This window comes from Chenopodium album, chromosome 6 (genome assembly GCF_948465745.1).
Source record: "Chenopodium album chromosome 6, dcCheAlbu1.1, whole genome shotgun sequence".
Lineage (NCBI taxonomy): Eukaryota > Viridiplantae > Streptophyta > Magnoliopsida > Caryophyllales > Amaranthaceae > Chenopodium > Chenopodium album.
In genome coordinates this window covers 72,438,804-72,453,925 of record NC_137839.1, presented here as the reverse complement: position 1 = coordinate 72,453,925, position 15,122 = coordinate 72,438,804, and positions in this window count along the sequence as shown.

Below are 15,122 nucleotides of genomic sequence, written 5' to 3'. Positions count from 1 at the left end.
TAATATGATTTATCATTCCTAATGCAATTAGGAATGGTTTTGGTCTTCTAGGTTCTTCTAGAAGGTTCTTTTCATTCCTAATTCAATTAGCATTGATAAATTGACTTTTGTTGACTTTTCAGAGTTTTAATCAAAAACAAACAGCATTTTTTAGGAAATTATTTGATTTTATCCTCCAATACGGCAAATTTATCTGATTTTCGAAAACGCGGTAAAATCAGGCTTGGCGCCTAACCCCAGGCCTGGCGCCTGGCGCTAGTGTTGGTGCCTGGCGCCAGCTAGCCAGGGTTGGCGCCAGCTCTGTTTTTTGTGCGTCAGACTCTGTTTTGTTTAATTTATCTTTTTGGCTGATTTTCTCTATAAATATCGTATTAAAAACTCCGTTTTCATACACCTATTCTCACTAATCATTCACCAATTATCATCTACATCCATCATTCATCTACAATCATTAATTCTTTAGCATTCTCTTAATCATTCTATTCTTTCTTCTAAACTTTGCTTTTTCATACAAAATTCCGCATTCACAAGATCTAGAAACACCTAGCCATATTCGAAGTTGCCTTCGCCCTAGACGTGAAAGGTTTAATTTCTGAGGGTTTGGTCCCAAATCTCTCTTTCAATTATTTAATTTAATTGTTTGATTATTATTTTCCTTGAAGTTACTAACGTGTGTATTTTGTTATTAAAAAGAGGTACGAGGCGTCAAAGTAAGTACTTTAATTGATTAATTGATGTTATGATGTAGAAATCATGTTTATATTGTTATTATGATATTCCTAGTATCATGTCTAGGGTAACTTTAATATTAAATATGATTCCTGCGATGCTTCCTATGTTCTTCCTAATATTTATTCATGTTAGTATCATGTTAGGGTTAAAGATTTGATTTTTATTGCTTAGTGACATGCTAGGGTTTGTTATTAATCTTGTTAGTATCATGCCTAGGATCTTGCTATTATTATGCTTTAATATTAACATGAACATGATTATGATTATAATTGTTGTAATTTATGATGATTATGATTATGAATATTATTATTATTATTATTATTCATGATTGATTATTTATTATGTTGCTTGATATTTATTGTTATTGCTTGATCGCGCCTTTATGCATGTTTAATGGGAATTTGTACTTGTAATCACGCTTAATAAGATAATTAATAATCTTGTTAGGGTTAATTGTGATTATAATTTCAAGTGATCGCCAATAATAGTTTATTTGTGCATTAAATTCAACCAACATAGATTAAACAGTTTTAGGGTTAATCCTATTGATTGCATGTTAATTAAAAAGCGCACATGAATACGATCAGAATAAAGTAGAGGCCTATTATTAGGGCAGGTTCAATCTCTTTTAGGTTGGATTTGTACCTTCATCCCCGAACCCTTATTTGGTTCTAGACCTTATGGAGTTGACGATCTCTTGGATCGTTAAGGGGTGTAACCTTCACCTCGTGAATGGTTTACAAGTTCCTAAAACTTGTTGGCGACTCTTTTGCTCTATCTTCTTCCCTTTTGGACGCCACCGTACTTTAGTGTATGATCACAGTAGGGTTCAAGCTAGTGGGATTAAAAGCTTGAAATTATTCCCTACAGTTGCCTACCCACTTTTTTGATGAGATTGAAGGGGGGAGTGAGGATGAATTTAGTATGACTGATGGTGTGCAAGATAGGGGCTTGGAGGTAGAGAGGGAGTGCATGCATGAAAGGGAGTGCGAGGTGGGAGAGGAGACTTGTGAAGTGAGCTCCGCACCCCACCGGCGGCAGGAGGCAGCAGACTGCAGCCAGGCCGCAGAGGACACTGCCAGGCCTGCCGATCAGCCCGCAGGTTCTCCAGCAGGCGCTGGTGGGGTTGCTACCTCCGGAGAGGTGCAGGGGGGGTCTGACTAGCATGATCAGCAGAGCAGTAGCACAACAGCAGCTCCGCAAAATAGTAGTTTGACAGCAGGGGGACAGCAGGGTGATACAACTTTGGGCAGAGGTTTGAGAACAAAAATTCCCTCAGTGAAGTTCCGTGACTTCGTGACTCATACGATCCGAAATAATAGTCCATCTGAGCTTCCTCAACGTTCACCCGTGACATCGCTTTCCTCAGGTACTGTCTACCCTATAACACATTTTATTGATTCTCACCAGTTTTCTGTGAAACATAGAACATATATTGCTGCTATTACAGGAGGAAATGAACCCAAAAGTTTCAGGGAGACCATGAAACATGAGGGTTGGAGAAAGGCTATGGCAGATGAGATACAGGCACTAGAAGACCAGGGCACTTGGGTGCTAGAGAAATTACCACCGGGTAAAAAGGCACTCGAAAGCAAGTGGGTGTACAAAGAGAAATATGATGAGCACGGAAACTTGCAGAGATTGAAAGCGAGATTATTCATCTTTGGCAATCATCAGGTTGAAGGATTAGACTACAATGAGACTTTTGCTCCGGTTGCAAAAATGGTGACAGTTCGAACATTTCTTGCAATAGCGCCGGTGAAAAATTAGGAAGTTCATCAAATGGACGTTCATAATGCGTTCCTTCATGGTGATTTGGAAGAAGAGGTATGTATGAACATTCCCCCTGGTTTTGAGAAAAATAACTCTGACAAAGTTTGTAGGATGAAGAAATCATTATACGAGCTTAAACAAGCTCCGAGATGCTGGTTTGCAAAGCTAGCTACAGCTTTGAAAAATTATGGCTTTAAACAGTCATATTATGATTATTCATTATTTACCCTGACAAAGGGTAAAATGCAGCTTAATGTGTTAGTATATGTCGATAATTTAATTGTAGCAGGCAACGATAAAACTGTTATGCTCAATTTTAAATCAAATCTGGGAAATTGTTTCAAGATGAAAGATCTTGGATTGTTGAAATATTTTTTGGGGCTAGAGGTAGCCCGGAATGAACAGGGAATTTTTATTTTCCAGAGGAAGTATGCGTTGGATATCATTACTGAGGCAGGTTTACTAGATGCTAAGCCTGCAGAGTTCCCTATGGAGCAAAATCACAGATTGACTTTAGCTCAGGGAGAGTTTTTTCACGATGTGGAGAAATATCGTCATCTTATAGGCCGCCTGATTTATTTATTTGTTACGAGACTGGATTTAGCATATTCAGTTCATATTTTATCACAATTTATGCAAAATCCCAGGATTTATCATTGGGAAGCAGCTCTGCGAGTTGTTAGATATTTGAAAAAGAGTCCGGGACAGGGAATTCTATTGAGATCTGACAGTGCTTTACAGTTGGAAGGTTGGTGTGATTTAGATTGGGCAGGTTGTCCTCTCTCCAGACGTTCCTTGAGCGGTTGGTTTGTGCTTTTTGGTTTGTCTCTAGTATCGTGGAAAACAAAGAAGCAACCTACTGTTGCTCTTTCTTCATCGGAAGCAGAATATCGTTGTATGAATGCAACAAAATGTGAATTAAAGTGGTTGAAACGACTTCTTCGTGACTTAGGAGTTAAACATGAGAATGGGATGCACCTTTATTGTGATAGTCAGTCATCGTTATATATTGCGCAGAATCTAGTGTTTCATGAACGAACAAAACATATTGAATCAGATTGTCATTTTGTTCGGGATGCGATTACAAATGGAACGATTATACCTTCGTATGTTCCTATGACGGTATAGTTGGCAGACATATTTACAAAGACTTTGGGAAAAGCTAAGTTCAAGTTTCTTCTTCGCAAGTTGGGCATTTGTGACCCGTATGCTCCAACTTGAGGGGGGTATTGGGATATATTTTAGGAAACAAGTTAATTGTGAATATTGTGAAAATATATCCTAGAGAATATTGTGAACTATTTTAGGTTATTTGGTCTTGCCCTCCAAGTATATCTAATATATAAATATTGTATGTGTCCATTGTGATTAATGAGAAATATAGAGAAATATTATTGAGATTAATTTATCACCTAATCACCATCAAACTTACTTCCGTGGAATCATGTAAATTAAAAACTTTGAGCACATTAATTACTCTAATTTCCTAATCATCCATTCAACTACTCATGTGATGAACTTCAAATCCTTAATTGCTTTATTCGATCAAACCGTCAAAACTCAACTCCCGTTGCGATTAAAACAATGGATTAATAGTAATACTAATTATCCCTAATCTAGTATTGGCATGAGCACAATCAATTAAGCATACCAATTGCAATTATCATTAGAGAATTTAAAGAATTAAATCATGCATTAATCATATTCGGGTTCTCTAAATCTTGGAATAAGGAAACTACTTACACATCTTAATGAAAACAATAACAAGAATTAAAGAAAACATAATTTATAATAAAAAGAATCAAAGAGAATAAGAAAATACCAAATCTTGAATTATGAGAGATAAATGAAGAATCTTGAGCGCGTAATCTTCAATTACAATGAAAATAAAGTGTAGAGAGAAAGTTCTAAGATGATAGATTATAAAAGTATAATGCTAAAGGGTATCTATAATAAAGCCAAAAGATAGGATAAAATAAGGAATGAAATTGGATTAAAACCGACCAAATTTGTCCATGCATGGGCGTGTCACACATGACATGCCCGTGCTTAATAAGGTCATAATCAATTTTTCTTCAAACTCCAGTGAGACATAGGCATGTCAAATTCTAACATGGGTGTGTCTTGCACTCTTGATGGGCCAACTTCACTCGACGAGACATGGCCATGCCCGCATTCAACACTGCCATGCTTCCCTTAGCACGTAGTTGCTAGCTCGAAACACTCGACTCGACATGGGCGTGCCCTAAATGAACATGGGTGTGCCTTAGATAGAACTTCAACTTCCAACTTCCTGCCTCCTCAAAACACATTGACACGCCCATGTCTCTGTGTGACATGGGCATGTCTGGTTGGAAATTAACTTCTTTTCCCTTCAACATCAAACATTGGCCTTCAAGGTGAATGGCAAGCTATGATCAATCCGTAACTTCGTAAAACCTTCATATAGCCTCGTAAAATCTTGAAATACATCAATAACAACGAATGTACCCATAAAAGCATCATATGATCACAACTAAACCAAATCAAGCCAAAATAAGCTATGAACAACTAATTTAGACTCGAAAACTACCTAAAGAGACTTTAAAAACACATATTATACACGACTTATCACCCTAGTAGTACATATGTAGGCCATTATGGACCATTTAGTGCATTAGGCTTATTAATTAGGGGTCATTTAGGCCTTTTTACGCCCTTTGGACTTATATGAGTAAAATACTCTTGACTGAAATGGGTATGACCATTTTAACACCCAAACATAAATATTTCAATATTTATGCTTTTTAATTCATATTTAGCAGGTTAGTCTATATACATCCTTCGTTCATCGTTCATTTAACATTGCAACATGGGGGTAATTACTTTTCTCAAGGCACAATTTAAATCTTAAACAACTTTAATTATATAATAATAACTATAAAATTAATAGTACTCAAGACAAGTCTAACAAAAACTCAAGTTATTATATATTTTTCTTTAATTTACCATATTATCTTCTATACATTAATGTTAATTTATGGTCAAACTTTATAACGTTCAACCCAAAAAATAATCACAATATGTTGTTATAGCAGAGTGTGTGAATATGTAGTGTAAAAAGTGCAAATGTTACAATATTTTTAAAAAATGGAGATATGTGTAAAAATGGGAGATAATGTATCATTTACCATAATATACGAAGAAAATTTATGATTTTTTTAGAACTTAAAAATTTCTATTGTCTAATATTATCTTTTAGGAATCAATTTACTTAAAATAAGAGAGCAAAAACTAGTATATAAAATAGATTATTTTTTTAACTTACCTTAAATTTCATAATTTTTTTTGCAAAAAGGGGATGCAAGTGCTCTCCAAGTCTTTATAGATCCGCCAATGTATAGAGTAGCATTATCTGACTTAGGCCCTGTTTGATTCACCTTAAAAAAATAATATTAAGTAAAAATAATTTCAGTTCAGTAAAAATAAGTTCAGTTCAGTAAAATTAATTTCTGTTCAATAAAAATAATTTCAGTTCAGTAAAAATATGTTCAGTTCAGTAAAATTCAGTTTTCTTAAAGAAGAATTATAATAGAAAATCAGTAAAAATAATTTCAGTTTAGTAAAAATAATTTAAGTTCAGTAAAATTAAGTTCAGTTCAGTAAAATTAAGTTCATTTCAGTAAAAATAAGTTCAGTTCAGTAAAAATAATTTCAGTTCAGCAAAATTAAGGTGAATCAAACAGGGCCTTACTCCACTAACGTCTTATATTATCAAACTTAATTAAATTGCCTAAAATTCCGTACATTCACAACTCTAGCATTTAAAAAGAAAATGAGTGGAGTATTTGAGTAAGGATAAGGAAGTAAATATTCGTAAAGAATTATCGTATTAATTAGATTAAAAAATTACAATCTCAACACACCAAAAGTAAGCAAGATTTTACGGTGAAAAATCAGCTCAAGAATAATTTGGTACATACCAAAAGTTAGGTAGGAAAGAGAAAGGCAAGTTCATGAGTAATGTACTAATGTGTTGGTAATTTATCCATACAACAATAATTACGTACTCGTTCTATTTTCACTTCTTCAACTTCCTTTTTTTTATTGTCCTCATTTGACTTTTGAGATAGTGCAATTATCTGCCGCCACGCCGCTTGAATTTTAATACCTAAGAAATCTCTAACCAAATCTTTATGAAATTTTATTATTTTCTTTCTTTTTGGATGACAAGGACTAATAGGCATACCCTTTATTATATTCTTAATTATATGAGTTTTGCTTGGACCAGGCCTATAAAATACGAAGCATTTATTTTGCACTTTATTTATTTATTTATTTTTAATCAGGGAGTAATCGATAAGGAGGACCTCAATCATATTTCACGATTTTTGTAGTCCAATATTTATTGATCAGACACTTAGTTTGAGAGTATAGGACACGGTAGGAAAATACATTTTATGTTGTCCCTACATATAAGTGGTACAACACCAATAAAAATTTGACACGTCAACAGAAAATGGGAGAAAGTTAAAAGTTAAAAGTCAAATATAAATTGAATTTAATGGAACTTGTGTCTATTATTTTAGCCACTAGAAACAAGACAAATGAGAGTTGTATGTAGGGACCACATACAACAATTGTATGTGTAGCCTTTACCCACTTAGTAGCATTCGAACTCCATAAATATAAATCTAAAGTAAGAATCTTATCAAATAAGCCAACACCTTATTTGTACTACCTCCGTTTCTTATTAGTTGCAACTTTGGGGTATTATTTGTGAGACATAAAATATTTCAAAGTTGCAACTAATACGAAACGGAGGTAGTATATATTAGTAAAGGGGTTTCTATGTGTGAGTAAGATAAACTTCTCTATCGCATCTAAACTTCACGAAGCTTATATAATACGGAGTATAATTTTTTGAGCCTATACAGACTTGAAACTCATAAGCGTATAAGTTATGAATTAAATCGCCGAGTCTTTATTGGAATACAAACTTGGTTATATTTATCTTAATTTATCATGATTTTAGGACAAAAAAACTAATTAAATATATTAAATGCAAATAAAATAAACTATACACACTTTTAAATAGTACTCCCTCCATTTTTAAATAATTGCTCCACTTTTCTTTTTCAGCTGTTTTTAAATATATACTTGCTCTATTTTCTTATTTGGAAAGTTTTTTTATTTAATTAATTTTTCTCACCAAGTGAACCCGACAATATTAATTTCATATTCTCTCTCCTTCAATTCTCTCTACTACTTTTGGGTTTTTACAATTTTTTATTCTTCCACTAACCCGACTACGGACCTGTTCTCATTGACTAAACTCAGCTGAACTGAAATGAACTGAGCTGAACTGAACTGAACTAAAATGAATATTTTATAAGAGAAGGAAATTAAGAGCTGAACTGAACTGAACTGAGCTGAGCTGAACTGAACTGAACTGAATTTTAATGTAAGAGAACAGACCCTAACTCTATATTTAGTATTACTTTCTCCAATTTCTTCTAAAACCCCGCGCATGAAGAAATGGAGCAAATATTTAAAAACGAAGGGAGTAGTGTTTAGGATTCTAGATTATCAATTTTTTATGGAAAATTTGCAAATTGCAGTCATTTAAAGTTCGTATTTTGCAAATTGCAGGCATTTAATTTTTTTTTTTGCAAATTGCAGTCCAAAAGTTCGTATAAATTGTAAATTGCAGCCCAATTCAACTTTTTCACTGGTTTACATACCGAAAAATCTTCATTTAAGGTTTTAGGGGGCACTTTACTTCTTAGGGGTCCGAATTGAACTCGAAATTAGCAAAAAAAAATAACGTAAGTGTCTCATTTTTACAGTTTTCCACAAATTGATATATTTTTGTTACGCAAAACGAGACACTTATGTTATTTTTTTTGCTAATTTCGAGCTCAATTCAGTCCCTTAAGAACTAAAACGGCCCCTAAAACCTTAACCGAAGATTTTTCGACATGTAAATTGATGTAAAAGTTAAATTGAGCTGCAATTTACAATTTATACGAACTTTTGGGCTGTAATTTGCAAAAAAAAAAAAAAATAAAAAAAAAATAAAAAAAATAAATTAAATGACTGCAATTTACAAAATACGAATTTTAAATTGCTGCAATTTGCAAATTTTCCATTTTTTATATTATTATATAAAAAAATACTCCATGTGACTATATGAGTTAGTTATGTACGTACTTGTCTACTTGATTAAAATTATTACTGTACACGTTAATATTTGAAGAGGATAGATGGCTTTTGATGGTAGTACGTGTTGGAATAAAATATGGAATAAACTCAATCATTTTTTAAACAAGGCGGCTTAAGGTTGTTATCACACTGTTACGTACCAATTAATTCCTCGGTCTCTTTATTTTTATCTCATTGTCATTTTATGGACCAAACTTTAATCCTAAAATATTGTTAATACTACGTATATAGTAATAGATAACATAGTCATGTGGGATCTTAATTGTTAGATTCGTTACATTGTATGAAGTATATTATATTAATATCACATTTTAATAATTTCTAGGTGAAGAGATACACATTTTAAGATGCGGCTTAGGAGACTTTGAAAAGTCAATTAGGCATACTATAGAGTAGTTAATACTTGTATACGGACTTACAGAGTACTATAATATTTTTATTTTCTTTTGTTCTTTTTATTTTGACCGTGTGTTATCAATGTATATTTTCACTGTTATTTACTTGTATATTCTGTTTACGTATTCAAAATTCTTAGTTAAGAGTGTGAAATTTGATTTACTAATAAAAACTCGTATTTTATTTTTTAAAAAAATTACAAAGAATTATTACTATTTTTATTGTTGAATTATTGTAGGGGTGGTTCTGAGTAGGGTGTTCATAAATCGATCCGGACCAGACCATCCCGAACCGATTAATCAATCCGGGCTTCGGGTTTGGATATTTATTTTTTCGTTCTTCGGTCCGCTCCGGTTCAAAACCCTATAAAACCAGTCTTGGATCGGACCGAAATTTTGATTAAAAATATGCGTGAAACCTTAAATAATGGTTAAGATTATCCTAAATAAGCTCAGAAAACTTTAATTTTATGAGCTTTTTTGTAGAAAAAGACCCTAAAATATAGTTTTTCATTTACTTTTTTCGAGTTTTCCATAAAGTTATTGAAAATTTAGAATTGTTCAAGTTTTGGACCGTTTCTTTCGGTCCTGGCTTATTCCCTGGTCTTCGGTTCTTAAAATTCTAGTTTGTCCGGTCCGGTCTTACATTGATAAACAACCCTAGTTTTGAGCATATGTAGGGTGGTCGATCGTACAGGGCCTATAAGTAAAACTACTATAAAGGGCCCTAATTTTTGAAATTTACTTATACAAATTAAAGAAAAACTTGTTAATCAATAATCTATTCTTCAATTTTATCATAAAGTTTATAATTTAGTAAATTATTTTTTATTAAAAAATGATTTTAGAGCCCAATTTAGCAAAACACAAACTTTTAAAAAAACCCGATGTATATTAATATAGTGAATGGCGGGATTGGCGGTAACAAATAAGAAAGAATTTTGTTACCAAATTCTACCAAATTCTTTCACGTGCTTCGTGGCAAAACTTGAGACACATTATTTTCTCTCTCTTCCTCATACTCTACTTTCCCTCAATTCTTCATATGGTACTTTCTATCTCTTCTTCATACTTTACTTTATCTCTCTTTCATTTTCATCATATTTTCCCTTAATTTTTGCGATTTAATTATATTTTTGGCTCAGATTCCTTCTCTTAAGGTGAAGTGAGCTCTAACTCGAAGAAAGAGTCATCCTCGTCGCTTTGCTCGGTGAGATAGTCGGAAATGGTAAAATCGGCAATGGTTTCAATACTTTCAGCGTCGCTAGCTAGCGGTGGTTTCGACGGCGACTTTTGATTTGTTTGAGTGATTTTACTATTTTTTCATGACTATTGTTAATTTTGTGTTTATTTTTGTTGATTTTGATATTCTGTTTTGCATATGTAGTTTAATTACTTTTGTGAAAAAAGGTCACTTTTGTTAAAAAAAATGGTCACTTTTGTGAAAAAAAAGGGTTACTTTTGTTGAAAAAAAATGTCACTTTTGTAAAAAAAAAAGGGTCACTTTTGTGAATAAAAGGGGTCACTTTTGTGAAAAAAGGTTTTGTAGAAGAAAAAGGGTCACTTTTATACGAAAAAAGGGTCACTTCTAGCAAAATGTTCGATGTACAATAAAATTATTGTAAACCGGGGGCATGCAAAAGGGATTGTTAACAAAATTGCTTCACGTCATTTTTAGTGTTAGCATTTGTAAACCCGGCTCTAACTTATTGTTGTTATTAATCATAATTTTGAATAGTAAAATTTAGTGACCTAGTTAAGAATCAAATGTCATGACACGATAGTGGATAAGTGATTTAAATAAGCACGTTCCATGTGACATAATTAGCAAATTAAATAAGTTAGAGTGCGGCATCTAAAGAAGAAGAATAGGGTAACTTTTGGATTCGCTCGTATTGTTAGTAGATGCTTCTATTTGGAGTTTCTTCCACACAAGTCGAATTGAATGTTTTAAATTACCAATATCAATATTCCTTATTTCCTTACAGCTTGAAAAGTGTGTTGGTACTTACGGAGTAATACTAATACTTCTTCCGTTATATTAATATTGCAATACTTCGTAATGGACTTGTTACACTATTCATCACTCTTGTTTGAAAATATAATATGATTTATACGTTAAGCAAAATATAGTCATATGGAATCTTGTTGGATTCGTTTCATAAAATACTTTCACAATATAACTTTTTATAATTTTTACTCTTACACAATTATAAATATTTAGTATATAAAATGTGCTTTGGGATGCGTAATTTTATCTTTGTTGCAATATTAATCGAACGAAGGAAGTATATATTACTCTGTAATAATTATACCGCTTTTTTTTAGTTTATAAGATTCTTATTGAGTAATTTGAAAATTTATGAAGCGCACATATACTTATTTAAGGATTCGTTTGACATCGTTGTGATTTTCTGTTTTTGGTTTTTTGTTTTTTTGTTTTTCAAACTCATGATATATGTCATATAATGAAACAAAAATTAGATAAACATATTAAAATCATAATAATTTTAAAAACTGCCAATTGAAAAGTGAAAACACTTTTTTCTTGTTTCCTATTTTTGGTTTTTTGTTTACAAAAAAAAAAAAAAAAAAAAAATACCTGAAAACAAAAAACAATGTCAAACAAACACTCAGTTATTTGGTGGTGAATTGATCTTTATTCTTTAACAGGTTATCATGGATTTGAGCACTTGAATATATATGAATATATATGTGATCAATAGTCAAAGTGGGCTAAGCGGCTGCACTCACTATTAATTGTATTCGTCTTGGAGGCTAGGTGTGTTAGTTATCATTAGACCCGGTTTTGGGCAGGTCGGGTGAAAGAGGGTAACATTTATAGGGTAAAAAGCAGATCGAGCTAATGTAGATCACGAGGGATAATAAAATTAAAAAGAATATAGGACAAAGCCATAATTAACTATATATAAATAGGAAAATGTCCATGTAATTTTTTTACATTATTTATTGTTGTAATCTATTAAATTGTGTAAACATGTTTACCTGGTATCGACCCTACCCAATAAAAACCCTGTCCATTAAATTAACATGCCCATTAAAGACCCTTTAACCTTAGCCTTGGCCCTATTATCAAACTTACATATGAATTTGGGGCTCATACTTCATGCAGCAAACACTCGGCTCCAATCACCTTGAAAACCATTGTATTACCCTCATTAATGGTACAAAACTTTTAGTACAAAAAACACTGTTACTAATTGAATCGAAAAAATGCATTCTATGCTATAGGAGTTTGTGAGTTTTCTCTAACTATTCGTTAAGGTAATTAATGTTGGATCCCAAATCAAATTGAAGACCCATACCAATAGAAGTTCTCCCAAAATTCCTACCATGTATTCTGTCTATTTGACCATAGAACATTCTTAACAAAGTTAATACAAATTTGTTAATTTTTATCATAACAAAATTAAGTCAAATTTGTTAATTTTTGAAACCACAATACCATTACCACTGCCCTGCACCTACCTGGCGTACAATATTATTGTTAAAAGATTCATTATCTTGAAAATAAATAAGTGGGTGAAACAAGTACAAGTATGACAATAATTGACAAGTATATTCCAAGCTCCACTACAAATTTATACCCTTATCAGAAAATATAAAAATAGATTGATTGATAAAAGAAAGAAGAATAATACTAGAAAGAAAGAAAGAAAGATAGAGTAAAGTGTGAATTGAACCCCATAAAAGAAACAAAAACAATTGTGTAAAATAAAAGAAAGAGACTTGAACAAATATAATTGGAAAATAGCCGTCCAAAAAGCCGCCCTACGAAAATGAAAATGAAAATAAAATAAAAAGAATGTAAGCACAAAACACATGTTTTGACTATACATGGTACGTGGTCGTCGTGGTGTATGCTTATGTAAGTTGAAAAGATGCTATAATAATTTAATGCATTGGTGATGGGGAAAGATTATATGGTGATTATTGTTATCACTTTCTGCATTATATTATATACTCCGTATTTTACTCTATTACATGTTATTCGGTAGTATTTATATGGAAAATTTGTCAAAAACAACCTTTTAAAGTGTCCACTTTATTTAAAACAACCTTTTAATTTTTTTTTTGCAATTTAAGACCACATTATAAATTTTTTTTTTTATCAAAGACAACCAAATGTTACTTTCCGGCGTTGACTCAATTTTTGTCGATGTTGACCACGAGTGTGCGAGTCACGTGACCTCCTACATTGCTTAATACACCCCTTTTTCCTCCAATTAACTCCTATTAAAACCTCTGCTTCTCTTTCATCCCTCTATTAGTACGAGTGAATTGGAGTGAAAATTGGTGTATTAAGCAATATACGAGTTCATGTGCGTTGCACACTAGTGGTTAACATCGGGACAAATAGAGTCAAACGCCGGAAAGTAGCATTTGGTTGTCTTTGATAAAAAAAAATTATAATGTGGTCTGAAATTGCAAAAAAAAATTTAAAAGGTTGTTTTAAATAAAGTGGACACTTTAAAAGATTGTTTCTGACAAATTTTCCTATTTATATACTACCATAATTTTATATTATTTGCAATAATTTGACAAAATATGTAAATGAAAAGTGTCTAATTGTTACAAATAATGTGAAATGGAGATAGTACGTGGATAATCATCAATTAACATATAATTTGGAATACCAATGTCTAGAAATTTTATTTATCAAATATTCTCTCTATATTTAAATACTTGTTCTATTTTTTCATGCGTAAAGTTTCCTGGTGGGGAGATGCCGACCGATCGTTTTCGGAGGTTGAGGAGGGCGGCCGGCCGGTTTTGGTGGTGGATGGGGTAAAGGCTAGGATTTCACGGTGTTAGGTTGGTGGCTAAATTTTTTTTTTTTGTGTGTATTTTTGTATTTAATTTTTTAGAAAATAAAATGCACCAATAATTAAGATTTGACACGTGGCATACAACCTACTAAACTCGGTCACCAACAGGTCAAGGGTCATTAAAAGAAAATGACATACAAAGGTGGGTTTGCCTCGTAAGGCCCTGTTCTCTTCATCTTAAAAAAATAATATTAAGTAAAAATAATTTCAGTTCAGTAAAAATAAGTTTAGTTCAATAAAATTAATTTCAGTTCAGTAAAAATAATTTCAGTTCAGTAAAATTAATTTCAGTTCAGTAAAAATAAGTTCAGTTCAGTAAAATTAATTTCAGTTCAGTAAAAATAATTTCAGTTCAGTAAAAATAAGTTCAGTTTAGTAAAATTCAGTTTTCTTAAAGAAGAATTATAATAGAAAATCAGTAAAAATAATTTAAGTTCAGTAAAATTAATTTCAATTTAGTAGAAATAAGTTTAGTTCAGTAAAAATAATTTCAGTTCAGCAAAATTAAGGTGAATCAAACAGGGCCTAAATATCAAAAGGTGGGTTTATTTGTTATTTTCAGTTCAAAGGTGGAATTATTTATTTCCATTTTTTCTATATTTAAAATTTTAATTAATATAAGGATCTTGCTAACGAACGCCCTCGGGGCGTAGGATAAACATTTAAAATATCACCTAAAGTGGTATTAATTTGAGAAAGCATGACAAAATTACGTGTTGATCGGTGTAATTAATGTTAAGTTTTAATTTAATGTTTCTACTTTTAGCTAGCTTCTCCAACGTTCCGGAGGCGTTGTTAGCTTTTGCCTTAATATAATGGTAATAATATATGTAGCTCTTACCTTCTTAATGCAATATATAAGAATTAAATATAATTGCTAAAATGAAATTAAGTTGAGAATTTGTAACAAACTCACACACAAATGGATAGCGAGAAAGTACGACACAATCTATAACTAATATTAAAGTAATTACCATTGACATCATCACTACCCACGTGTCAACTTCTTATAATAAATTTTTTCTTCAAAACCATTTTTGACATCATTTTTTTTTTTAATCTTTTCAAGGTAAAGCTAATATTTGAAAATGATTAATTAATTATACATTTTTCTATAAGCTTTTATAATTAAATTGACTAAATACAAAATTTCACAATCTATTGATTA